The sequence below is a fragment of the Vombatus ursinus genome, unplaced genomic scaffold, assembly GCF_900497805.2.
Source record: "Vombatus ursinus unplaced genomic scaffold, bare-nosed wombat genome assembly UNPS02014805.1, whole genome shotgun sequence".
NCBI classification, from domain to species: Eukaryota; Metazoa; Chordata; class Mammalia; order Diprotodontia; family Vombatidae; genus Vombatus; species Vombatus ursinus.
In genome coordinates, this window is record NW_020954583.1 from 2,888,995 (window position 1) to 2,916,632 (window position 27,638).

The window sequence follows — 27,638 nt, forward strand, 5'->3', positions numbered from 1 at the left end:
GGTACCTTGAACTGGACAATGTATTGAATAATGGCATTTCTCTTATCTTGTCATTGCACGGATTCTGTTATGTTATATCCTGTTATGACATTTATGTTTTATGCCCAAGTTTATGGCTGACACATATAGAGACTCTAATTTTAACTGACACAGGCATCCCGAGTCAGGAGGGGTGGGAGGGATTGCTCTGAGGACATAGATTCCTCTTCAATTGTCCTTTCTTTGAGCTCATTCTTATGACCTCCTGTGTATGACTCATTCATGTCTCCAGCTTTGAGAGAAATAAACATGCACATGCAGCCTAGTTTTGTTGGTCTTTCTTAGAACAAACTCTGTAAGGTTGACAAACCTAATTTCTCTAAAAATATTTTCTAGTGTAATGGGGCAATCAAGGGAAGTCCCTAATCTGCTGGACTAGGACAGCTCCTATGAAGGTAGGCATACCCATTTTAGTTACTTGGGGAAGAACATATGCTGTGGTTCCTTTCTAAAGGACATCTGGGACCATTTGTTCCTTGTAGGTCCTCATGTGACTGGACAATCCAAAGAAGACTGACAATGGAGTTGAGAAGAACTGCCCATTCTGTGGGCTATAACAAATGAGTTGACATAGCTTCCAGTTTCTTTTTGAGATGGCTTCTTCATTAAAACAAAGAAAATATCAGCTTTCCCTTGGACTTCCAGCAAAGGATTGAAGAGATTTCTCTTTCCCAGACACTGCTCTCTTATTCAAACATGAGACTGGACTTCAAGTCCCTGGCTGACTCTCTTGCTTTGTTTTTCTTTCTCCAAGTATATTTGAATGAATAGACCAAAGAGTGATACTGAAAAGGATTTTTATTGCCTTGGAAGCTACCTCAGGAGTTCAAGAGGTTGAGAGGACCTTGAGTTGATTATTGGTTGTGCAACAGTTTCTCAGAGGACAAAAATATAATTGCTGGGAAGCTTTAACTAAAACTAAAGCCATGTCCAGAAGATATGGGGTGCTTAGGTATGAGAGCTGCTCAGATGATCCAGTGAGACTGAAATATCTGATCTCTGGTTCTACAAAAAGTATTTACCTACTGGATGATAATAGAGGTGACAAGTTATTGTTAATGTTTGAAATACATGTTAATAAGCACTATAATTATTTTGTTTTAAGCATTTCTTTTGTGGAGTAGGACATAAATACCTGATATCTACTATTTTGTACATCGAGGCAATTTTTCTAAAAGAAAGCATTCATTCCTTTCAGGGAGGATAATAGACATGAGCCACAGTAAAGATGTGAGTAAGGAATTTTCTTTGGAGTTTGACTCCAAGAGGAGAAAATAAGCCAGAGAGTATAAGAAAATTCTGATGCCCTCTCTTGGGAGTCAAGCTTTCCCAGGACTAAAGTTTAGATTAAAGCCACTAGGCCTAGAGCCAAAGAGCCAAAGATGCAGGGGGTGGGGGAGAAGGGTGAAGGGAAGGGAGGGGTCCCTTGTTTTGGGTATATGGGTGACACATATGAATGATTAAGGGAAATGTAGAGGCATCTGGAAAGGTGTATTATTTTCTTTCCTCTAATGATCCTTTCATGGTAGTTAATTTGGGCAGCCAAGGAAAAGGCAAGAAAATTAAATTCTCTCTCTCTCTCTCTCTCTTTCTCTCTCTCTCTCTCTCCATAAGTTAATTGGCTGTCTCCTTCTTACATGGTTTTTTGATCCAAAGCAGTGGCAAGGTTTGAAAGATGATAGGATGCATACTTAAGACTCTGATTCCTTCTTTCCACCTTTCGCCCCTAAACTCCCCTGGAGTAGAAAAGGTCCAAGTTCTAGAATCAAGAGGAAGGAAAGTGTTGAAGAATTAATTTCATCTAAAATTAAATAGAAAGAATAAAGGGTCCTTGACTTGTCAGAAAGAACTGCCAGGATTCCAAAGAACAATCAAAGAGATTCCTTGAATTATTAGTGCTGAATCATAGTTTCTGCACTGGATAACATGCAAAGAGAATATTGAAATGACTGTTTTCCAAGAGTTGTAGTTATTTTTTCAAACACTAACTAACAAGGAAGCATGAAAATGTACCACTGCCCTATTAGTTATCCTACTTGTATCATGCTGAGTGACCCTTTAAAAAAAGTAAGAACTTTTTCCTCTGAAACAACCTTGATTATTAACACAGCAGCCAGAAATCTTGTTTGTTATGGTAACTAAAAAGAAAACCCTACAAGTAGTAATTATTTTAAATAATTTCAAAAACATGAGAGCCTAGAAAAATCAATGTACTGCTAAAATCTCACCACTAAAAGAATACAATTACTGTTCAATAATATGTTTAGGGGTCTTTAACAACTGGGGACATGAGATTAACACTGACTTCTTATAATAAATGCTATATCCTATACTAATGTAATACCTCTATTCCAACCACTCCAGTCTCTTTGCCAAGAAAACCCCAAATGAGGTCACAAAGATACCTTGATGTTGGGAAAGATTGAAGGCAAAAGGAAAAGGAGATGACAAAGGATGAGATGGATAGATAGTGTAATAGAAACAATGACAGTGATAGACTTTGAGAGATAGTGGAGGATAGAAGGGCCTGGTCCTGCTATGGTCTGGGGGGGGTGGTGTCACAAAGAGTCAGACATGAGTGAATAACAATATGGGTTTGAAAACCTTTTATAACAATTTCAAATGTGTCCTGGCCTATGAGGTGGGAACCATTGCTACTGAAATAACAAACCTGGATTTCAGTTAGGCATTTCATCATTTATGATATCAGTGAGAACAAAACAGAGAAATGTGGGTTGGAGAATACAGAGGTTAAGAGCATTCATAGTTGCTTCAACAACCATACACAAAGAGTGGTGAGCAATGGATTGATCTCAAACAGGAGGGAGGTCTCTAATGTTATGCTGTAGGATTACATATAAAAGTCATTCACATAAAAAGTTTAAAGACATGGCATTCTCATCAAATTTTCAGAAGACACAAAACTGGAAGAGATAGTTAATACAGAATCAAAATTCAGATTGGAACTACAGCCCAAACTCACAAAATGAAATTTAATTATGACAAATGTAAAGTGCTATACTTTGGTTCAAATAATCAACCTGAAATTCACCTGAAAAAGATCTATGGATTTTAGTAGATGTTGAGCAAAGAATGATATGGAAACCAAACAAAAGCTAATGTTATCTTAGACCATATTGAGAGAAATACACTGTACAGAAGAAATATGTGAGTTCCACTGTTCTTTGTCTTGGTCCAACTACATCTCCAGTATTCTGGTCAGTTCTGGGCATCACATTTTATGAGGGGCATTGACAAACTGAGGCATCACAGAAGATGGTCACCAGAAAGGTAAGGTGATTAAAAGTGTGCCATATAAAGGCAAATTTAGAGACATGGGGATATTTGTTCTGTAAAAATGATGTAGGGAAGGCATGATAGTGGTGTTCAAATATTTTAGGTCTGTCATGTTACAGATAAATTAGACTACATCTATGTAGTTCTAGAGGACAGACTTGGGACTGATGGCCAGAAATTATAGAGGGCCAGTTGTTGACTTAATTGTAAAACTGAACAGTCTCACAATTACAGCTTTTCAGGAATGGAAATAGCTACCTATAATATATTTAAGTGGGGGCAGCTAGATGTCACAGTGGATAGAGCACTGGGTTTGGAGTCAGGAAGACTTGAGCTCAGATCTGGACTCAGACACTTAGTAGCTGTGTAACCCTGGAAATCATTTAACTATGTGTGCTTCAGTTTCCTCATCTATAAAATGAGCTGGAGAAAGAAATGGCAAACCACTGCAGTATGTTTGCTAAGAAAACCCCAAATGGGGTCACAGAGAGTCAGATATGACTGAACAACAACAACAACAACAAAATGAAGTGTTCTAGCATAGGCTTAAATGACCACCAGTATTGGATGTTGTAGAGGGGATTCTATCAGCTACCACAAGCCTCTGAGCTTCCCTTTTTAACTCTTAACACTGTAATTCTGTAAATCAAGCAAGCAATTATTAAGCACCTACTATATGCTTGGCCCGGATGATACAATGACAAAAATGAAACAGCCCTATCCTCAAGGAGGTGACGTTGCATCTGGGAAAATGACAAAAAGACACATATAGCATTTTGTTGTTAGTCATGTCTGACTTGGTGACCCCATTTGGGGTTTTCTTGGTAAAGATACTGAAGTGGTTTGCCATTTCCTTCTCCAGCTCATTTAACAGATGAGGAAACTGAAGCAAACAGTTAAGTGACTTCTAGGCTCAAGCAGCTAGTGAGTGTCTGAGGCCAGATTTGAATTCAGCAAGATGAGTTGTTTTGACTCCAGACCTGGCACTCTTTCCACTGAGCCACTTAGCTGCCCCAGACCAAACTACATACAAAAATATATGGGGTTAGTAGCTTAGTCTATGATTTTATTGGTTTGGGGATTTCCCAGATTAAAACAAAACAAAAACAAAAACAAAAAAACCAAAAAGGCCTCTATCGATGTATGTCAGCATGTTCCCTACAACTTATAAAAGTAAAGAGGTACCTAGAGCACTGAGATGTTAAATACTTTGCCCAGTTTGTGTCAGATTGGGGCTTGAACCCATGTCTTCAAGATCAACTCGACCCACTATACCATGATCCCTCTCTTAGAAAACACATACAAACTAAATACAAGCTAATGGTTAAAGGTAGACATTCAGAACTTGGAGGTGGGGGAATCAGAAATCCACCAAGCAACAAGTATTTATTAAGTTTTTAGGTTGTGCCAGTCACTTTCCTTTACCTGAAGAATAAATAAAATAAAAACTTACCGAAGAAAACCCACTGATTCTGAAGATATATCTATATATAAGATTTATTCTTATTGATAGGAAAATTAACTTTAATATTGTTAATATCAAATGTAATATTCCCTGCCACTCCCTTTAAAGGGTCCTAGTAATGGCCTTGTATTCCTGCTCTTGAGGCTCTTCTTCTCAATTAGCTTGGGCTGGAAACCTTTAGCTTTGTTTATCCCATAAACAGAACTGGCTTGGGCTAACCACAGCTACCAAAAGTGACTCCAAGTGTCCTTGCCTCCTCATAAAGGTTTGGGGGAAATTAGGTCAAGAAGGTAAACCAAAATGAAGTGAGTTTTCTTGCTCAGATTGCCAAGGGTGGCTGGGGCCTCATGACCAGGCCTCGGATCTCATATGATACTCCCTGCCCCTTTTTTCTCCTGAATGTATTAAAAAAACCTTTCTGTAAGTTTTCTTGATGGATTCCCATGTACTCCCATGTACTATAGATACATGCAGGGTCCCAGGCTTGAGACCCTTTTTATCTCTATTAAAGATGAATTTTCCTTCACTTATGAATTTTATTTATTTCAGGGCTTGACATTATCATTTATTATTTCAATGGATTTTGTGGCACAATGCCTAAGAAATTAAATTCACACCTATACTTTGTGGCTATTATTTGTTAAGTAGAGGTAACTTGCTAATTCAGGTCTTCAGATCTTCATATTAGAAACAGGAAAGGATATTTCCTGTTTGCCTGGTTTAAGGCTGATCAAATGGGAAGCCAAAGGCCTCAAAACTTCTTTCATTTTTTTTTTCCTTCTCTCACACTTGGGATTGAGGGTAGGTTCATTGTAGGCCTATGCTCCAAAAAGTAATGAAGGTTTCCTTAGTCACTATTGACTTCTTAAAGTCATTACCCTTAAAATAAGGTTTGAGGTGGTTCATCATATGTGATACTGTCCAGCTTACTTTTCACAAACCAACGTACTTGCATTTAACAGTAGATGAGGATGTATCTTTCAGACTGTTGATGTGGGAGTTCAATAGCAATAATTACAACACACACACACACACACACACACAAGATCAGACTCTTTCTTTGGAGGTGACATTAAAAAACACACACACACCTGTTTCCAACTTTCAGATAAAAACTGACAGGAGTTTTGGGTAATTTGATTTAAAAAATAATGGTTTATTTCAAAGCATATTTAGGAAAACAAAAACAGTAGTGTCTTAAAACATGCTACTGAGAATTAATAGTTTCCTGATAATCCCTATAATAACTATCTGCCTATCAATATTATATAAATTAAAGGATGTTATACATATCATACAGGTAAATCTGATTTTTTCCCCAAAACTATAAAAATATTTAAACAATATTAACAAGTCCATCATCCACACACCTAGACTGATTGGAAGGGTGAATAAGAAGCCATCCTATTTGTTAAAACAGGTTTTAATGGCAACAATCAAACATTCTTGTGCATCAATAAAAAAGCCACAGGGTAGAGGGGTAGATAATATGCTGGATATAATGTAAGCCTATCTCCTTTCAAATATCTTTCAGTCTTTCATTTTTCATTTGCTGATTAGAAGAGCATTTAGAGGAAGGGACGCATGCAAGTCCTTGGGTGACAACGAAACAAAATCTCTTTTGAAATCCAGTAACTCTTTCAGTTAGTCATAGGCAGGATATCTTTTTCTTTTTTTATGGGCATGTTAGTCTGTTGGTGAAAGACAACTGATAACGTAATTTGGATGTGAAATTACCTTAGCATGGATTAACAAGGGTAACAACCTTGTATTTCTTGAAATACAAATCTAGTGTTGGTATTACTAGGGATTAGACAAAAAGACAATTACTATAATAGAAACAAAACTGTATGTTTGGAGTGGAATCAGAGGGAGAAACTGCATTGGGAAGGAGACAGGAAAAAGAGCAGAAGCCCTTACCTTCATTCTGCTCAGCAATTTCTTTTGTTTACAGCACCTTCCTTGTCCCCCACTCCCTTCCCTCTTGCTGTTAGATTCACAGTGTAGCATGTTTTGCTTCCTCTTACAAACAGAAGTTTTAAATCCAATTTATCTTTCAATATTTAAATACAAAATAAATTTAAACTTGTCTTAAGTTTAACATTAAGCAAAATAGTGAAACTCTGGGACTTTCTTTTGCCTCTTTTTGTATCCCCAAAGCTTAGCACAGTGCTTGGCACATAGTAGGCACTTAATAAATGTTTATTGATTGCTGTGTAGTTTTTCTATTTTCCCTCATGCAGAATGCCTGCTAAAAAAGTTCAATGTGGCATAAATATAACACATTGAATCTAGAAAAAAAAATAGTTGATAGCACCCATGTGTAACAAAATGCCCTACTTTTCAGGCATCATTTTCACCACCCACCCCCCGCACCCCCGCCAAGATTCCAGTAAAGCACTTTCCAAGGCAGAGAAACAGAAAATAAATTGTGAGGAGTATCTTACAACCAGTGGAAGTTCAGCTCTGTTTCCCAGAGCTCTACCATCAGGTCATTATTTTCTCTTTTAGGTGAAGACAAAGCCAGTTACATCAACCCAATACTGATGCATCTCAAAAACAACCTTAAATGCTTCACCAACTTCCACTCCTTATCTATTTCATTCCTCTCTCAAGCCCAACAAGTTTTCGGTGCTAGGACCTTCAGTGTCCTCAGCAGGCTAATTCTGTATTTCCAGAGCATCACTCCCACCCTCTGGTAGCCCCCCCCCCCCACAGCACCGTTCCTATTGAAGCAGTTAAGTACTACTCTAATTTTCAGACTTGCAGTCTCTCTCTGATCCAAGACTTCTCCCGCTCCCCCCAACCCCGCTGCCAGCCCCAACTCGCTCTCTCTCTCTCTCTGACTTCCTCTCCTATTTTAGCAACTACAGCAAGTGGCGGTATTCCTCTCCTGTGACCCTCCTCCTTCTCCCACCCCTCTTTCTAACGCTTTTGCTCTCCCTTTGATTCCTCGAGAATCCTTTAGCAGCCGCTCTCAAAATCTGTGCTGGCCAATCTCCCAAGGAGACACAGGAGCCTTGATTGTAAAGGCAGAGATGTATACTCTTCTCCATCTTCGTCCCCTTTCTTGTCTCCTCTCCAGTTCCCTTTCCTAACACCCCCCCCCCCCCGCTCTCAACCCGCTCCCCTCCCTAAGGTTCCAGTGTCGGGGCAGTGTCGCAGGTACTTAGCATGTAGACACATATGTACTCTAGGACTTCACAACTGAAGCAACTGCGGAGCTTGGTTGAGGAGGAAGGGGAATGAGAAAGGAATCCTGAACTCTGGAGGCGCGTCGTTAGTATGAGGAAAAGCCTGACCTCCCTACTTGTTCTCCAACAGTCCCCGCAGCGCATTCTCACCTGCCCCTCTTTTCCCGAACGCCCCGCCACGGAGTTATCTTGGAGTCTTCCTGAGCATCAAATTTCTCGTCTGGAAAGGTCCCGCAGAGGACTTGAAAGGCGAACTGTGACGGGGAGTGAGTTGGAAAAATGCCAGGAAGGCAAGGTGACAGCCCTTTGCTGCAGCTGCCACCGCAGCTGCTGCCTCTGCTGTTGCTTCTGGAGAGTGGATCGGTTCCTTCCCCCAGTGGACTTGGAGCTAAGGAGGAGGCAAGAGATACTTGGGGCACTGGCTTCAGGGGCGGAGTTCTGCAGACACAGAGGCAATGATTTCAACCTTCCCTCTCCCCAATCCCAGCAAGCTTCTTTCTTCTTCCCTCCTGTCCTCTCTTTGCTGTGCCTGCTTTCACTCCTCCCCACTCTCCTTCTTGCTAACACTCCTTCCCTCCGTTTGCACTGCTGGCCCGAGAGAGAGAGGGTGGTGGGAGTGGAGAGAGAAAAACTGTCTCTTTAACTTAAGAAAGATGCCCAGGCTCTTAGTTGCTGGTGGAGTTTGGAAAATGAAATGACAGTCTTTAGGAGAAAGAAGGAACAGAGAAAGGCTTTGGTTAACATTTGAATCCCATTCCCAGGTGGCTTTTTGAGTAAAAGTACATCTTCTAGTTCCTGGTGGGGAAGGAGAGGCAAAATGAATTAGACAGATCAAGTTCTGGGGGAGGAGCTGAGAGACAGAGGCAAACTGTATGGTCTAGTAGGTCAAGATACAGATCCAAGTCAGAAAACCTGAATTTGGATCTCAATTTTGCTACTTACTACCTGTGACCTTGGACATTTTACTTAATACCTCAGGGGCCTCGGTTTCCTTGATTGAAGTTTGAGATAGAAGATCTCCAAGTTTCTGTCTAGCTCTAACTCCTTTGATTTGGTGTTAGGTCAAAGAGCCAATCTATTCCCCAGGTCTATGAGGGTATCAATTTATAGGAAGAAAGGTTTAGGGCTGAAAAGTAGAGGGAGAAGAGGAGAAAAAGAGGAGTTAAGAAAACTGAAGTGGGCAAACAGCACTAGAATATGATCAGTGCTTAACTCTGAAACTTGAATTTATTTTTGTGAGGCTGCCCTGGGCACATGTAGTCTCAACCTCCTCTCTCCTTCAAACCTAGGACAAGGTTTCTGAACTTTGTTCCTTGTTAGTAGCTAAAGGATGCTTATTTTACAGAGTACCTTCTTCCATAACCCATTAGCAGTCTCTACCACCAGCTGTTTCTCTGGGGTGGTAGTGCTTTTTGCTGCATGCTTTTCTGTTTATCTCCTTTCCCTACACACTGATGTGCAGCTATATATTTTATCAATCTTTTGCATAACCTCTAAGCCTGTTGTCACTGAAGCTTGCTCCCCTGTCCCTGGTAACAGTTGGCCCTTTTGAACTACTCCCTCTTTCCCCAGAAGTTACTGTCTTATATTAAAAAAAAATGTTATTTTCTCCTATGACTTGGAGAGCTAGATCTGAACTTTCTAGTATAATCTGAATGTATAAAATGAGGGATGAAGTATGTGTAAATATTCTCTGCCTATTTCACTCTGATGATATAAACTTGATCTCTTCATGTAATCTTAAGTACCTTGCCCAGGCCCTCACTCTTCCTTCAATCCTTCAAACTAGTCACTTTTTGCACAACTGTGCTGTTTTACTAAGTCTTAGCCCTTAAAACAAAAACTTAGTAAATCATAGTTTTGTGTTATGCTTTATTAATTTCAAGATCCTTGATGTCTTGTGACTTCATATTAGAGAATTTCTTTTTCAAAGGAGATTAGTATTATTAACATTAAGAAATAATGATAGCTTACATTTCTATGCCATTTTAACATTTACAAAATTACAGCAATCCTATAAGATAGTGCAAGTTTTATTACATCCATTTCATGGATGAAAAAACTGAGCCTTAGGAAGATCAAATAATTTGACTAAGGTTACACAGATGTTAAATAGGAGAGCTAGAATTCAAACCTACTTTTTTTTTTTTTAAGGCAGTTAGGGTTAAGTGACTTGCCCAGGATCACAGAACTAGTAAGTGTCAAGTGTTTGGTCAGAGGCCCAATTTGAACTCAGGTCCTCCTGACTTCAGGGCCAGGGCTCTAGCCACTGCACCACCTACCTGCCCCCAAACCTACTTCTAATACCAGTGCTCTTTCCAACATTCAATATTACTTTTAGTGGTCTTAATGTATTGCTAGAACCAACTTTGTAACACACCGAGGTGTCATCGTGGAGGATAGAGTTGGTTGGCTAATATTATCAATTTTGGCTTGCTTCTCCATTCTGGAAAGGAATGAAGCTGAATCGGCCTCATCAATCTCTTCCTTGGGAATTAGGTTAGGGTATAATCTTTTCTTTGCTTAATACTTTCTCTTCCTTCCTTCCTCCTTTCTGATATTTAAGCAGCCACACCCCTTTATAAAAATTAGTTTATTTTTAGCCTAGGGACAAATATAATAGTTTTCAGGTTAATGGGGTTCCATTCTCTGGGATTTTATGGAGTTTACAGCAGATGGAAAGTTACTGATACAATCACAATAGCTCAGAGCCCCCTGTTAGGGAAATTCCTGTCATACAGAGATATAGTTGTCCGTCCTAATTTAAATTTCATGTATTACAGCTAACACCTGACTTCTACATAAATGCGTTAAAATCTGGATATAAGAAACACTTAGGTAAAAGAAGTGATGAGTATATTACAGTGCTTATTATTAGATAGCTTGGAATTGGAAAGTTGGGGTTAAAGGAGACTCTGGGAATTTCCCTTAGACCTTGAAGAGTTGAATACAACCTCATAACTTCATTCCAAGTTTATAAGGAAGTAAATATAAAGTGTACACAAAGTAGTTACACAGTGATAACCCTAATAATTGAGGGCATCAGGAAATATCTTGTTTAGAAGAGGGCTGTTGAACTGAATCTTGAAGGTGGAGGTAGAGATTCTAAGGATCAGAAATGAAGAAGGGACATACATCAAGTTTTAGTAACTAGGGGCAGCCTGTGCTGAGAAATGTTTTTGTTTTTGTTCTTACCACTAACTGATAAGCATTTATATATTTAATGAGTCTTTTGTGGAACCTTTAGTCCTATTGCCACTGAAGCTTGTCTCCTAGCCCCTGGCACCAGTTGTCCATTTTTTGTCTACTCCTTCTCCCAGAATTTACTGCCTTGTAAATAAGACCTTATTTTTTCTTTCCATGCTTTTGAGATCTGGATTTTGATTCCTAGGCTATCTGCACATGTAACATAAAAGATGAAATTTGCCTACCTGGCCAGTGAGCAGCAACATAGAGTGTATAAGGGGAAATAATATAAAGTAAGATTGTACATAGACTGGAGGCAGATTGTGAAGGACTTTAAGTGTCCAACAAAGGTGTTTATATTTTATTCTATAGGCAGGGGAGATTCTTAAGTAGGGAAATGATACAGCTAGACCCGGATTTCAGGAATATTGGATCTGCAGACATGGAGAGTTTGGATTGGAAAGAAGAGAGCTTGAAGGCAAGATGACGAATTAGGATACGATTTCAGCAGCCTAGTCTAGAAGAGACGAAGTCTTGAACTAGAGGGGCAACTGTGAGAGTTGTAAGAGGGTGATATCTGAAGATGGAGTTCAGGTAAATTAATAAGAATTTGTAACTGATTGGATGTAGGGGGAGTAGAACTCTAAATGCACACTGCTGGTATAAAGAGTTTCATTTTGCATTTGCAATGAAAATGTACCTTCTATCCTTTAGTAGGATATCTTTCTTTAGAGATAATCCATTTGTTATTTAGTGCACATATGCATAATTCAATGAGTTGGACATACTGCACACCACTCAACAAAGATTCCCTCCCCTCCCAAATAATGGCAAACTGGAGATGAAAACATTACATGTTATTTTACCAGAAATATTTTTGTGTATTCTCACATTTCTTTTTTTTTAAATAATTTATTTCTTTTTAGTTTTTAATATTCACTTCCATGAGATTTTTAGTTTTAAATTTTCTCCTCCTTCCTCTCCTCCCCCCTCCCCAAGACAGTGTGGAATCTGTTATAGACACTAGTTATACATTCATATTAAGCATATTTTCACATTAGTCATGATGTATAGAAGAATTACAACTAATGGGAAGAACCATCAGAAAGAAGAAATAAAACAAAATAACAGAAGAAAAAGAGAGCAAATAGTATGCTTCCATCTGAATTTCAGACTAAATTCTTTCTCTGGATGTGGATAGCATTTTTCATTGTCTTTTGGAGTTGTCTTAGATCCTTGCATTGCTGAGAAGAGCCAAGTCTATCAAAGTCAATTGGTGCACAATGTGGATGTTACTGTGTACAGTGTTCTGGTTCTGCTCATTTCATTCTGCATCAGTTCATACAAGTCTTTCCAGGTTTTTATGAAGTCCATCTGCTCATCATTTCTTATAGCATAGTAGTAATCCGTTACATTCATATACCACAACTTGTTTAACCATTCCCCAATTGATGGGCATTCTCTCAATTTCTAATTTTTTGCCATCACAAAAAGAACTCCTGTAAATATTTTTGTATGTGTGGATCTTTCTCCCATTTTATGATCTCTTTGGGATACAGATGTAGAAGTGGTATTGCTGGGTCAAAGGGCATGCACAATTTTATAATTCTTTGGGCGTAGTTCCAAATTGCTTTCCAGAATGGCTGGATCAGTTCACAACTCCACCAACAATGCATTAGTGTTCCAATTTTCCCACTTCTCCTACATTCATCATTTTCCTGTTTTGTCATGTTAGCTAATCTGCTAGGTGTGATGTAGTACCTCAGAGTGGTTTTGATTTGCATATCTCTAATCAATAGTGATTTAGAGCATTTTTTTATGTGACTATAGATAGCTTTAATTTCTTCCTCTGAAAACTGCCTGTTGATATCCTTTGACCACGTATCAATTGGGGAATGACCTGTGTTCTTATAAATTAGACTCAGTTCTCTATATATTTTAGAAGTGAAGCATTTATCAGACACACAGTCTGTAAAAATTGTTTCCCAGTTTTCTGCTTCTCTTCTAATCTTGTTTGCACTGGCTTTGTTTGTGCAAAAACTTTTTAATTTAATCTAATCAAAGTCATCCATTTTGCATTTCATAATATTCTCTATTTCTGGTTTGGTCATAAATTCTTACCTGATCCGATAGGAAAACTATTCCTTGCTCTCCTAGTTTGCTTACAGTATCAGCCTTTATATCTAAATCATGCACCCATTTTGACTCTATCTTGGTATAGGGTGTAAGATCTTGGTCTATGTCTAGTTTCTGCCTTACTATTTCCTAATTTTCCCAGCAGTTTTTGTTAAATAGTGAGTTCTTATCCTAGAAGCTAGAGTCTTTGGATTTATCAAATAGTAGATTACTATAGGCATTGACTGTTGTATCTTGCATACCTAACCCTGATCCACCACTCTATTTCTTAGCTTATACCAAGTAGTTTTGATGATTGCTGCTTTACAATATAGTTTTGGATCTGGCATGGCTAGGCTACCTTCTTTTGCATTTCTTTTCATTAATTCTCTTGATATTCTGAACCTTTAGTTCTTCTTTAGTTCTTGTTTATTTTAGCTCTATAAAATAATTTTTTGGTAGTTTGATTGGTATGGCCTTGAATAAATAAATTCATTTAGGTAGAATTGTCATTTTTATTATATTAGCTCAGCCTACCTATGAGCAACTGATATATTTCCAATTATTTAGATCTGACCTTATTTGTGTGAAAAGTGTTTTGTAATTGTGTTCATATAATTCCTGAGTTTGTTTTGGCAGGTAAACTCCCAAATATTTTATAATGTCTACTGTAACTTTAAATGGAATTTCTCTTTCTATCTCATGCTGTTGGGCTTTATTAGTAATATGTGGAAATGCCAATGATTTGTGTGGGTTTTTTTTAATATCCTGCAATTTTGTTAAATTTGTTTATTATCTCAAATAGTTTTTTACTTGATTCTCTAAGATTCTCCAAGTATACCATCATATCTGCAAAAAGTGATAGCTTTGTTTCTTCTTTGCCTATTCTAATTCCTTCAATTTCTTTTTCTTCTCTTATTGCTAAAGCTAACATTTTCAGTACAATATTGAATAACATTGGTGATAATGGACATCCTTGTTTCACCGCTGAATGTATTGGAAATGCTTCTAACTTATCCCCATTACATATAATGCTTGTTGATGGTTTTAGATAGATACTACCTATCATTTTAAAGAAGACTACATTTATTCCTATGCTCTCTAGTATTTTTAATAGGAATGGGTATTGCATTTTGTCAAATGCTTTTTCTGCACCTATTGAGATAATCATATGATTTCTGTTAGTTTTGTTTTTGATATGGTCAATTATGTTGATAGTTTTCCCTATATTGAACAAGCCCTGAATTCCTGGTATAAATCATATCTGGTCATAGTGTATTATCCTAGAGATAAGTTGCTGTAATCTCTTCTCTAATATTTTATTTAAATTTTTGCATCAATATTCATTCATTTATTTATTTTATTGGTGAGGCAATTGGGGTTAAATGACTTGCCCAGAATCACACAGCTAGTGAGTGTTATGTGTCTGAGGTCGGATTTGAACTCAGGTTCTCCTGACTTCAGGGCCAGTGCTCTATCCTCTGCACCACCTAGCTGCTCCTGCATCTGTATTCATTGGGGCAATTGGTCTATAATTTTCTTTCTCCATTTTGGCTCTTCCTGGTTCATATATCAGCACCATATTTGTATCATAAAAATAATTTGGTAGGACTCCTTTACCATTTTTTCAAATAATTTATGTAGTGTTGATATTAATTGTTCTTTAAATGTTTGATAGAATTCACTTATAAATCCATCTGGCCCTGGAGATTTTTTCTAAGGGAGTTCATTGATGGCTTGTTCAATTTCTTTTTCTGAAATGGAGTTATTAAGTATTTTATTTCCTCTTCCCTTAATCTGGGCAATTTATATTTTTGTAAATATTCATCCATTTCAATAAGATTGTCAAATTTATTGGTATATATTTGGGCAAAAAGCTCCTAATTATTGTTGTGATTTCTTCTTCACTGGTGGTGAATTCACCCTTTTCATTTTTGATGTTGGTAATTTGGTTTTCTTCTTTCTTTTTTTAATCAAATTAACCAAAGGTTTATCTATTTTTTTGTTTTTTTTTTCATAAAATCAGCTCTTAGTTTTATTTATTAGTTGAATAATTTTCTTAATTTCAATTTTATTAATCTCTCTTTTGGTTTTCAAAATTTCTAATTTGGTATTTATTTGGGGATTTCTAATCTGTTATTTTTCTAGCTTTTTTGGTTGCATGCCCAATTCATTTATCTCATCTTTCTCTATTTCATTCATGTAAGCATTGAGAGATATAAAACTTCCCCTAAGAAACGCTTTCATTGCATCCCACAGGTGTTGGTATGTTGTCCCATTATTGTTATTCTTTCGGATGAAGTTATTGATTGTTTCTATGATTTGTTGTTTGTCCCACTCATTCTTTAGGATTAGATTGTTTAGTTTCCAATGACTTTTTACTATGGCCTTTTATTACTTGTAATTTTTCATCATCATCTGAAAAGGGTACATTTAATATTTCTGCCTTTCTGTCTTGGATTTTGAGGTTTTTATGTCCCAGTACATGGTCAATTTTTGTGTAAGTGCCATGTATCACTGAAAAGAAAGTATATTCTTTTCCATCCCCATTCAATTTCCCCATAGGTCAACTGTATGTATTTTTCTAAAATTCTATTCATCTCCTTAACTTCTTTCTGGTTTGTTTTGTGGTCAGGTTTATCTAGTTCTGAGAGGGAGAGGTTGAGGTTCCCTACTAGTATACTTTTGTTATCTATTTCTTCCTGTAACTCTCTTACTTCTCATCTAAGAATTTGTATGCTATACCACTTGGTGTATTTATATTTAGTATTGATATTACTTCATTGTCTATGGTACCTTTTAGCAGGATGTAGTTTCCTTCCTTATCTCTTTTGATTAGATCTAATTTTGCTTTTGCTTTGTCTAAGATTAGGATTGCTACCCCTGCTTTTTTCACTTCAACTGAAGCATAATATATTCTGCTCCAGCCTTTTACCTTTACTCTGTTTGTATCCCTCTGCTTCAAATGTGTTTCTTGTAAATGACATTTTGTAGGATTATGGTTTTTCCTATTCACACTCACAGTTATGATTACTATCTGTCTTTCTCTCCATCCTTCCCCCCCATTTATGCTTTTTCTCTCTCCTTTCTTCCTTTCCCTCCTCACTAGAGTTTTGCTTTTGACCACAACCTCCCTCAGTCTTCCCTCCCTTCTATTCACCCCCTCCCTTTTCTTTTCCCTTTCCCTTCCCCTTCCTGCTTCCTATAGGGTATGTTAGATTTCTATATGTAACTGATTATGTTATTCCTTCTTTGAAATAAATCTGATGAGAGTGAGGTTCAAACAATGCTCATCTCCCTCCCTTCTTTCCCTCTACTATAATAGGTTTTTGTGCCTTTTCATGTGATGTAATTTACCCTTGTCTACCTCCTCCTTTCCTCTTCTCCTAGTACAATTCCTTTTCACTACTTAATTAGATTTTTTATCATCACATCAATGTCAACTTATACCCATGTCTTCTGTCTATGTATACCTTTTTTTTTTTTTTTTAGTGAGGCAATTGGGGTTAAGTGACTTGCCCAGAGTCACATAGTTAGGGAGTTTTTATGTGTCTGAGGCCGGATTTGGACTCAGGTCCTACTGACTTCAGAGCTGATGCTCTATCCACTGTACTACCTAGCTACCCCAAGAAAGTGAGTGTTTTTTTTATACATTTTTAAAAAACTTTTTTAGGCAATTGGGGTTAAGTGACTTGCCAAGAGTCGCACAGCTAGTGAGTGTCAAGTGTTTGGTCTGCGACTGGATTTGAACTCAGGTCCTCCTGAATTCAGGGCTGGTGCTCTATTCACTGTGCCACCTAGCTGCCCCTCATGCATATCCCTTTTAAATGTTATAATAACAATACACTTTTCAAGGGTTATCAGTGTCATTTTCCCTTGTAGGGATGTAAGCAGTTTGCTCTTATTAATAATATGTTGTTCTTTTTTTCTTTCCTGTTTACCTTTTTATGTCTCTCTTGAGTCTTGTATTTGAAGATCAAATTTTCTGTTGAGCTCTGGGCTTTTTGTCAAGAAGGTTTGGAAGTCCCCTATTTCATTGAATGTCCATCTCCTCCCCTGAAAGATAATGCTCAATTTTGCTTGGTAGTTGATCCATGTTTGTAATCGAAACTCCTTTGCCTTACAGAATATTGTATTTCATGCCCTCTGATCTTTTAATGTAGAAGCTTCAAGGTCCTGCATAATCCTGACTGTGGTTCCATGATATTTAAATTATTTCTTTCTGGCTGCTTGCAGTATTTTCTCTTTGATCTGGTAATTTTGGAATTTGGCTACAATATTCCTTGCTGTTTCCAATTTGGGATCTCTTTCAGGAAGTGATTGGTAGATTCTTTCAATGACTATTTTATCCTCTGGTTCTAGGACCGCAGGGCAGTTTTCCTTCATGATTTCCTAAAAGATGCTGTCCAGGCTTTTTTTTTAAATCATAGTTTTCAGTTAAACCAATGATTTTTAAATTGTCTCTCCTGGATCTATTTGCCAGGTCACTTGTTTTACCAATGAGGTATTTTATGTTTTCTTCTATTTTTTCTCTCTTTTGTTTCGATTTGACTGATTCTTGATTTCTCATAGAGTCATTAGCTTCCACTTGCCTAATTCTAATTTTTAACAAATTGTTTTCTTCTTCTAGATTTTTGTACCTCCTTTTCCATTTGGCCCATTTTACTTTTTAAGGAATTCTTCTCCTCAGTGAGTTTTTGTGCCTACTTTTCCATTTGACTAATTCTACTTTTTAAGGAATTGTTTTCTTCAGTGTACTTTTTTTTCCCCATTTAGCCAATTATGTTTTTTAGGGACTTGTTTTCTTCCATGTACTTTTTTTTTCCATTTTCCCAACTGTATTTTTTAAGGACTTGTTTTCTACAGTTAATTTTTGTCCTTTTCCCAAGCTATTCACTCTCTCTTGCATACCTCTCATTTCTTTCCCCATTTTTTTCTTCTATCTCTCTTATTTGACTTTTAAAATCCTTCTTGAGCTCTTCCAAGAAGGCTTTTTGACCTTGAGACTAGTTCATATTCCCCTTTGAGGTTTCAGATATTTGTATGTTGACAATGTTGTTCTCTTCTGAATTTGTGTCTGGGTCTTCCCTGTCCCCATAATAAGAATTTATCATCACTGTCTGTTTCTGCTTTTTGCTCATGGTGTTTGCCTATTTCCTGACTTTTAAAAAAGTTGAGCACTCCTGCTGTAGCACAGGTAGCACTGACCCAAGCTTCTTGTGCTGGGAGACCCAGACCTGGTCACTGGCTTTCTGTGCTGGGGCCTCAGATTCTGGCAGTTGGAGGCTGTGGGGTTCTGGCAGCTCACCTGGTGCTGGGCTGGGATCAGCAACACTAGAGCTCTCAGGGTGGGGATGGGACATCTACCCCTGAGGAATGCCTACTCACCTAGACTTTGCATGCCTTTCTTTGGCTTCTGCTCACCCAGGCCTGGCATTTGAATGTTTGGATTCTGGAGGATGTCTGTCAGCCTGGAGCTTTGCCTCCTGGAGTTGTGCTTCCTGGAATTGTACTGAGGCACTGAGAAATTTGGCTGATGGACCACCGCATGGTGGTTTTCTGAGTGGGTGTCTACTGGTTCCCCTGCCTATACTGAGGTACTTATGGGGTCCTGGTGTTGGCGTTTGCCTGCTCCACTGCCCTGGAGCTAAGGATCTCCCTCTGCTATGCTGAGGTGGAGTTTGCTGCTGGCTTGCAGGATTCCTCCCATCCTGTACTGCTCCCCCTCCCTCAAGGCAAGAGGGACCTTTCCCATTAATACCTCAAGCTTCCTGGGCTACAAGACTGCTGTACCCCATCTTTCTGCTGGCTTAGTTGTTCCAGGGTTTTTCCTGGGGCAATATTTTCTGGGCTTTCTGAGGTCAATAAGGGAGGATAAGAGCAACTTACTTCTTACTCCACCATCTTGGTTCCTGGAAGAGTCTGACATTTCAATTTTAATAAGGAAATAAGTCATTGTCTTCACATATCAGGGCAGTTAGGTTGTGCAGTGGATAGAGTGTCAGGCCTGCAGTCAGAACAACTCAGTTTCCTGAGTTCAAATCTGGTCTCAGATAATTACTAGCTGTAAGAGCCTGGAAATCACTTAACTCTGTTTGCCTCAGTTCCTCATCTGTAAAATGAGCTGGACAAGGAAATGGCAAACCACTCCAGTATCTTTTCCAAGAAAAACCCAAATGAGGTCACAAAGACAAGACTGAAACAATTGAATAACAACAATTTGGCACATTGTCTTGGATAAATGGTGTCCATAAGCAACTTGGTCTTTTATGAAAACTTTACCTAATGGCTCTGAAAGAATCACTCTTTCCAGGTCTCATTTTTCTTTTTCTCAAATGATCTAGTATTGCTTCATATATTAATATGCATCACACTAATATTCCAATCCCTATCTTATTGACAAAATGGAAATTTTCATTAGGACAAATTGTGCTGTTTTGATAATATTGATCTCAGCTTAATACTAAGTTAAAACTATCATATTCATTTCTCTTGAGCTTCTATGAACAATGGAAGAAAACTTTTTTGTGAAAAGTGAAGGTAAAACTGTAAGTTTGTTAATGAATTTAAATTTTGTGGAATCAACTAATGCAAGCTTACTAAAACCAAATAGACTTTCTCTGTAATAAATTTTATTGGATGAATATAGAGATGTAAACCTGGCCTATTACTCCCAGAAGATTTTTTGTCTTAAAAAATTAAAACATCATTTCCATGAATATCATCTTAAATAACAATTATTTTTAAATCAAGGCCTATACTAGTGTTGTCAAATTAAAAAAGAAATGGGGGCCATTAGACTATACATAAGACCCCCACAAGTAATATATTGATTTAGAAAACTATATATTAACACCTATATTGTATTTTTATTTCATTTATAAAATATTTCCCAGTTACATTTCAACCTGATTGAAGTCAGCTAAGGAATAGTGTATTTGATACTTCTAGTTTATACTATCAAAGTGAAATGAAAATTCATAATCCAGGTGAAACACAAATAAAAATATTCAATTTTAATATAAAAAGTCATTTCCCCCCAGAATTATCTACATTGCTTGCCTAAGTTAGCTAGATTCTAGCTTATAGATTTAGATCTAGACGTGACCTTAGAGGTCCCTCATTTTACAGAAGAAGAAATTGAAGCTTGGGACAGTGACATGTTTCATATCATACTGGTAATACATAGTAGAAGCAGGATTCAAATCTAGTTCCTGTGACTCCAATTAAGTCTTCCTTCCACTTCATTGCTACCCATCTGGAAGAAAGTCAGAAAGACAAGCAAATGTTAAATAAACATCTAGGTGGATAAGTTTTTATTATACAATGTTAGAGTTCTTTCTAAATAACACAAGAAATTTTTTTCTTTCTTTTTATAGATAACTTATTTTTGTTTAGCTGGTAGGCATACTGACCAACCAATATATCAAAAGTGACACACCCACCCATGTAGCACTGAGTATAATTGTATTTTTTTTATTGTGAATTGAAAAATTATGTTTTAAAAACCTCATTTGCATGTTTCATTTGACCTTATAACCAAAAGTCTCTCCCAATCAATAAGCAATAGCTAGCAAGAGTTTATTAAGAACCTACTCTGGGCAGGTACTTTGTTAGGCATTGGGGATGTAAGAATAAAATGAAACACCTCTTCCCTTTGAGGAGCTAACACAATAGCCAGGGGAAACAAAAGATACATATATAGGCATATTCAAAAAGAGGAAAAATAGATTTGAGACAATTTTTGGAGGAGGAAGGCAAGATACCTACTGGTGGGGAGGATTAGGAAAGACTTAATACAAAAAGTGATGCTTACACTGAACCTTGAAGCAAACTAGGATTTCTGAGATGTGGAGGGAAGGAGGGAGTGCATTCAAAGCCTAGGATACCACTAATGTAAAGGCATGGAGATCTTTGGATTGCTTAGTAGGATAAACAATAAGAAGGTGAGATTGACTGAATCATATTGTGCACAAAGGAGAGAAATAATAAGGGTTGAAAAGGCAGATTGGGGCCAGATTATGAAGAGGCTCAAATGCCAAACAAAGGAGTTTAAATTTCAAGCTAGAAATACTGGGATTGAAGAAGGGAGAGAAATACGTAGACCTTCGCTTTAGGAAAATCATCTTGACTGTTGTGTGGAAGATGGCTTAGAATGGGGAGATAATTTGAGACAAGGAGACCAGTGGATAGACCAGATGAGAGTTGTTGAAGGCCAGAACTAAAATTGTTGCTAAAAAGGTGATTATGTGAGTGATAGTAGACAGAAAGAAACAGAAATATTTGGCAACAGATTAGGTATGTAGGGTGAAAGTGAGGAGTCAAGGATGACAGTAAGGGTGAGAACCTGGGTGACCAAAGGATGGTAATGCCTTCAATAGAAACAGGGAAGCTTTTAAAAGGAGTGGGTTCTGGAGAAAATATAAGTTGTTTTGGACATGTTGAGTTTGAGATGTCTGCTAGACATCTAGTTTGAAAAGTCTAATAAGCAGTTGATGATGTAGCACTGGAGCTAAGGAGAGAAACTAGTGCTACAAAATTCTTTCTGAGAGTTATCAACATAAAAGACAAAAATTAAAACCATGGTAGCTGATGAGGGCACCAGGACAGGGTATAGAAAGACAAGAGAAGGAGGCTTAGGAAAGAGCTGTGAGGTATACACAAAGTTAATTAGCTTGATATTGATCAACGGAAATAACAATAACAACAATAACAACATTTATATAATGCTTTAAAGTGTGGAAAGTACTTTGCAAATATCTCATTTTATCCTTACAATAACCTTGGGAGGTAGGCACTATTATTATCCTCATTTTACAGAGAAGAAAACTGAGGCTGATAGTGATTGAGTGACTTTCTCAGGGTCACACAGCTAAGTAAATGTCAGAGGATAGATTTGAACTTAGGTTCTTCCTGATTTCAAATTTAGTTCTCTATTTGCTGCACCAACCAACCACCTATCTGCCTCTGACCTATCAAAGGAGAATGAGGACTGGTCAAACAGACAGAAGGACCAAGAGAGCAGTGTCATGAAAACCTAGTGAGGAGAGATATCCAAGAAAGCATGGTCAACTACGTCAATTATTGAAAAGAAGTCAAGAAGGATAAGGATCTAGGAGGAAACACACAAACAAATAAACAAACAAACAAAAACATCTGGTATGGCAATTAAGAGAACATCAATAACTCTGAAGGGAGTAAGAGAGCAGTTTCAATTTCTCAACCCTCACTTCTCCCCATCCCTTCCCTACAATACTGTTCGCAATAAGCATGTGCAAAACATTAAGCAACTCAGGCTCAATGATATGACTATTTGTTGCAGAATGTATATATTATTTCAATTAAAAAATTTGTATTGAAACATTTTGTTTTTACATCAGTTTCATTTCTTAATATAACCCTCTCTTCTCTGCTACCCAGAGAGTCATGCCTTATAACAAAGAATATAAAGAACAAGAAAAAAATAGTTTGACAAAACTAACCAATATGTCGATGTCTGTCTAGTACAGTATGTTCACCTACTTCAGATTGGAAATAGTAATTATGCAGTGTTCAGTTTCATGGTTTTACTGTTGTTCAGACGGCAAAGTGGTAGAGTGGATATAGTCTTGGAGTTGGAATCAGAAAGACCTGAGTTTAAATCCTGCCATAAACACTTATTAGTTGTGTCACTTAACCTGTTTCTTCTATTGTAAAGATAATAGTAGCACCTATTTCCCAGGGTTATAGTAAGGATACAGATGAGATGTATTTGTAAAGTGCTTTGAAAACCTTAAAACACTATATCACCACTTTTATTATTATCATCATTGTTGTTGTTATTGTAATTCTCATTTATATTGTTGTAACTATCATATGACAGATAAACCACGAGATCTATTGTTCCACTCAAGATTTAAGTAGAAATCAAAGATGGCCTCTAGCACTTTTGGAGGACCCCTCTGTGGCAAAGTTAGGGGAAAATATGGACAAAGATCTCACAGGATGGGCAGGCATGGATAGGTATATTGTTGGAAGGCATTCCTGAAATAAGATCACAGATTAATTTGACTATTTGGGAGAGTGAAAAAATAGTGCTTTTATACCTATGCTTTCTAGAGTTTTTAGCGTAAATGAATTTCGTACGTTGTCAAAGACTTTTTTTGGGGGGGGCGTGTCTACTGATATAATTTTGTTTTGTGCTATTTTTCTTTTGATTTAATTATGTTATTTGTTCTAATGTTGCACCAACTTTATACTTCTAGTAGAAGTCCAACTTGATGAACATTTTGGAGAAGGTGTATTGCTGTGGTCTTTTTGCTATTGTTTTATTTATTTCCCTCAACTCCCCCGCATTCATTGTGATATTGATCTGTGGTTCCTGTCTTAGTTCTAATCTGTCTGTTTTAGGCATTAGAGCTGTAAGATATAGTTCCACTAGCTTTTTAAATGTATGACAGCATTCACTTATATGTTCATCTGGATTAGGGCATATTTGTTTTTCCTTTGGCAGTTCCTCCATGAGCCAGTGTTATTTTATGAAACTGAGTTCCTTAAAAAAAAAAAAACTTTATTTCACAGTCTGTTAATTTGGATATTTTATATTTTTAGATAAATATCCATTACTTTTAAATTCTCAAGCTTTACTAGCATATACTTGTGTGAAGAAAGTTCTGATAATTATTTTTGTTTTTTTATTTATATAGTTTTTACCTTGCTCTTTTTTTATTTTAGCAATTTTATTTTTTCTCTCTTTTAAAAAAAATCAGGTCAGCTAAAGGCTTATCAATTTTGTTAGTCTCTCAAAAAACCCACCTTCAGTTGTTATCTCCCAATTTTATAGGACTTTTTGTTTTCCATTTTTATTTATTTCTATTCTAATTTTCAAGATTTCCTCATTGGTGCTTTGTTGTTGTTTATAGATTTTCTAGCATTTAAAATGGTATATTCAGTTGATGAATCTCCTTTTCCTTTGTTGTTATGGATTTTCTTTTCTTTTTTTTGTTTTTTAAATATTTATTTTATTTTTAATTTATAAACCAAAACAAACATTTGTTGTTATATATTTTCAAAGAGATAATTATTTCTACGAGAATTGCTTTAGCTGAATTTCAGAAATTGTGATATCTGATCTCTGTTATTCTTTCACATCATTATTGTTTTCTGAGTTTTTTTTTTCAGCAACTCATTCAGGATATCATTATGAAGTCTTCTTTTATTATTGTTTCATATATTTTTCTAGGGTTGTTTTTAACTTAGTTATTCAAAATTAAAAAAAATCTGCTGATATTTTTTCTGCTTTTTTGTTTTTATTAGAATGCCAGGAGGGAAAAAAAGGATAGTCTATAATCATTGGCATGAAAAATGAGTAGCAGAAGATACATAATGTTTCACCAAAATCATGTCTTACATGTTTGTATCTTTTTATCATTTACATAAATTTAATAGTCATTTTAAAACAATGGTGCAATGTCATAAAGTAAAAAGGGGAGTAAGTCACTTGGATTCACTTTTGTACAAGTCACTTATCCTGAAATGAATTCAAAATTGTAAACTTAAGAAATGTAAAATGTTGTTGTTACTCATCCTCTCTGAGCTTCAATTTCTTCATGTCCAACATGATTTGCTTGAGTGAGATTATTTCTATAGTTTCAACTCTAATAGTTTATTCAGAAATACAGAGCATCCAGTTAAAGGATCTGAATAGGAGTTCCAGCTCTGATATTAATGAGCTGCATGACATTTGGCAAAATCATTTAACTTTATTATGTCTCCTTATCTTTAAAATGGGGATAATAATACATATAACTTCACCAGAATGTTACAAGGAAAGTACTTGCTTTATAATATTTAAAGTGACATTAAAATTCGAGTTGCTTTATCATTTCAGCTCTGCATTATCATTGCATAATGCTGAAGTGTTCTAGTTATCTTGTACTGAGGATACAATAATTCATTCTACAGCTATTTATAAAGAGCCTTCAATGTGTCAGGAATCGTGCTAGGTGCTGGCTACAAAGACAAAAAGGAAGAAATAGTTTTTGGCTACTGAGAGCTTACATTATATTTTTGACTTTCTTGGTCTATGCCTTTCTATTAACCGAATAATCATTCCATGAACATGGAATTGGCTGATTAGAATTGCCCTTACAGTCATTATCTGTTCCCCCAAACTTTACTTTGTCTAATGGTGATCTCTAATGCCTAAAGTGATGATTTCAATACCTATTGCCTCTGCTAGTCATGGCCTAGGAAATACTATCCTGTCCCTCTAAGGTCCTTACAAGAAATGAATCTTTTTTGACCTGGATTGTAAAGTTATCTCGTATCCTCTTTGATGTCATCTTAAAGTTCTGCAAGCTCTAGGGCCATGGGATATCACTGTCATATTCTCTTCACCTGTCTATTTTTTTTTGCAACTGGGAAGATATTTGCAAGAATAAGAACTTGCAAGATTTCATCTTCTTAGAACTCATAATGCTGGTTTTTAGCTATTTCCACCAGGGACCACTTTTACTCTTAGAATACCCTACAGCAATATTTTGAAAGAAAATACTTAATTTTCTTATACACATGCATGATTATTTTTAGTGATAGAAATTCTAATACTACCAAGCTCAAGGGAGTGTTGTGAGGAAGTTTTTTTTTTTAAATTATGTGATAACAATGGATAGAGGGCTAGATGCGGAGTCAGGAAGACCTGAGTTCAAATGCTGCCTCTATCAATATTAGGAAAACTATCAGCATGACTGACCATATCAATAACAAAACTAACAGAAATCATATGATTATTTCAATAGATGCAGAAAAAGTTTTGGCAAAATACAGCAACCATTCCTATTAAAAACCCTAGAGAGCTTAGAAATAAATATAGTTTTCCTTAAAATGATAAGCAGTATCTATTTAAAACCACCAGCAAGCATTATATATAATGGGAATAAGCTACAAGACTTCTCAATAAGATCAAGGGTGAAACAAGGATGCCCATTATCACCACTATTATTCCACATGGTATTAGAAATATTAGCTATAGCAATAAGAGAAGAAAAAGAAATTGAAGGAATAAGAGTAGGCAATGAGGAAACAAAACTATCATTCTATGCAGATGATATGATGATACACTTAGACAATCCTACAGAATCAACTAAAAAACTATTTTAAATGATTAACAACTTTAGCAAAGTTGCAGGATATAAAATAAAACCACACAAATCATCAGCATTTCTGTATATTACCAACAAAGCCCAACAGCAAGAGATAGAAAGAGAAATTCCTTTTAAAATAACTGTAGGCAATATGAAATATTTGGGAGTCTACTTGCCAAGACAAACCCAGGAACTATATGACCACAATTACAAAACATTTTTGACACAAATAAAGTCATATCTAAATAATTGGAAAATATCAATTTCCCATGGGTAGGCCAAGCTAATATAAAAAAAAATGATAATTCTACCTAAATTAATTAATTGATTAATTCAGTGCCTTATCAATCAAACTACCAAAAATTATTTTATAGAGCTAGAAAAAATAACAGAATTCATTTGGAAGAACAAAACATCATGAATATTAAGGGAATTAATGAAAAAAATACAAAGGAAAGTGGCCCAGTCATATCAGATCTAAAAGTATATTATAAAGTGGCAATCATCAAAACTATTTGGTACTTCTTTGGCTAAGAAACAGAGTGGTAGATCAGTGGAATAGGTTAGGTACATAAGACATAGTAATAAATGACTATAGTAATCCACTGTTTGATAAACCCAAAGACTCCACCTTCTGGGATAAGAACTCATTATTTGACAAAAACCTGTGAAGAAAACCAGAAAATTGCATGGCAGAAGCTAGGCAGAAAACAACATCTCACACCCTTTACCAAGATATTGTCCAAATGGGTACATGATTTAGACATAAAAAGTGATAATTAGGAGAGCAGGGAATAGTTTACCTGTCAGATCTATGGAGAAGGAAAGAATTCATGGCCAAACAAGAGATAAAGGACATTATGAAATGCAACATGGATGATTTTAAAATTAAAACATTAAATTAAAACATTTTTGCATAAACAAAGCCAATGCAGCAAAGATTAGAAGGGAAATAGAAAACTGGGAAACAATGTTTACAGCCAGTGTTCCTGATAAAGGCCTCATTTCTAAAATATATAGAGAACTAAGTCAAATGTATAAGAATACAAATCATTCTCTGATTGATATGTGGTCAAAGGATATGAACAGACAGTTTTCAGATGAAGCTATCTATAGTCATATGAAAAAATGCTCTAAATCACTATTGATTAGAGAAATGCAAATCAAAACAACTCTGAGGTACCACATCACACCTATCAGATTGACTAATATGACAGA

General features: G+C 36.4%; 1 protein-coding gene across 1 annotated transcript in view; it reads right to left on the reverse strand.

Annotated features, from left to right (window-relative positions):
* Positions 1-8,331, reverse strand: part of HTR1F (5-hydroxytryptamine receptor 1F) — a 159,505-nt gene extending 151,174 nt beyond the window's left edge. Inside the window, exon 1 of the mRNA XM_027874174.1 lies at positions 8,146-8,331. The gene's annotated coding sequence lies outside the window, so the exon portion shown is untranslated. The remainder of the gene's footprint in view (positions 1-8,145) is intronic.
* Positions 8,332-27,638: the final 19,307 nt, after the last annotated feature.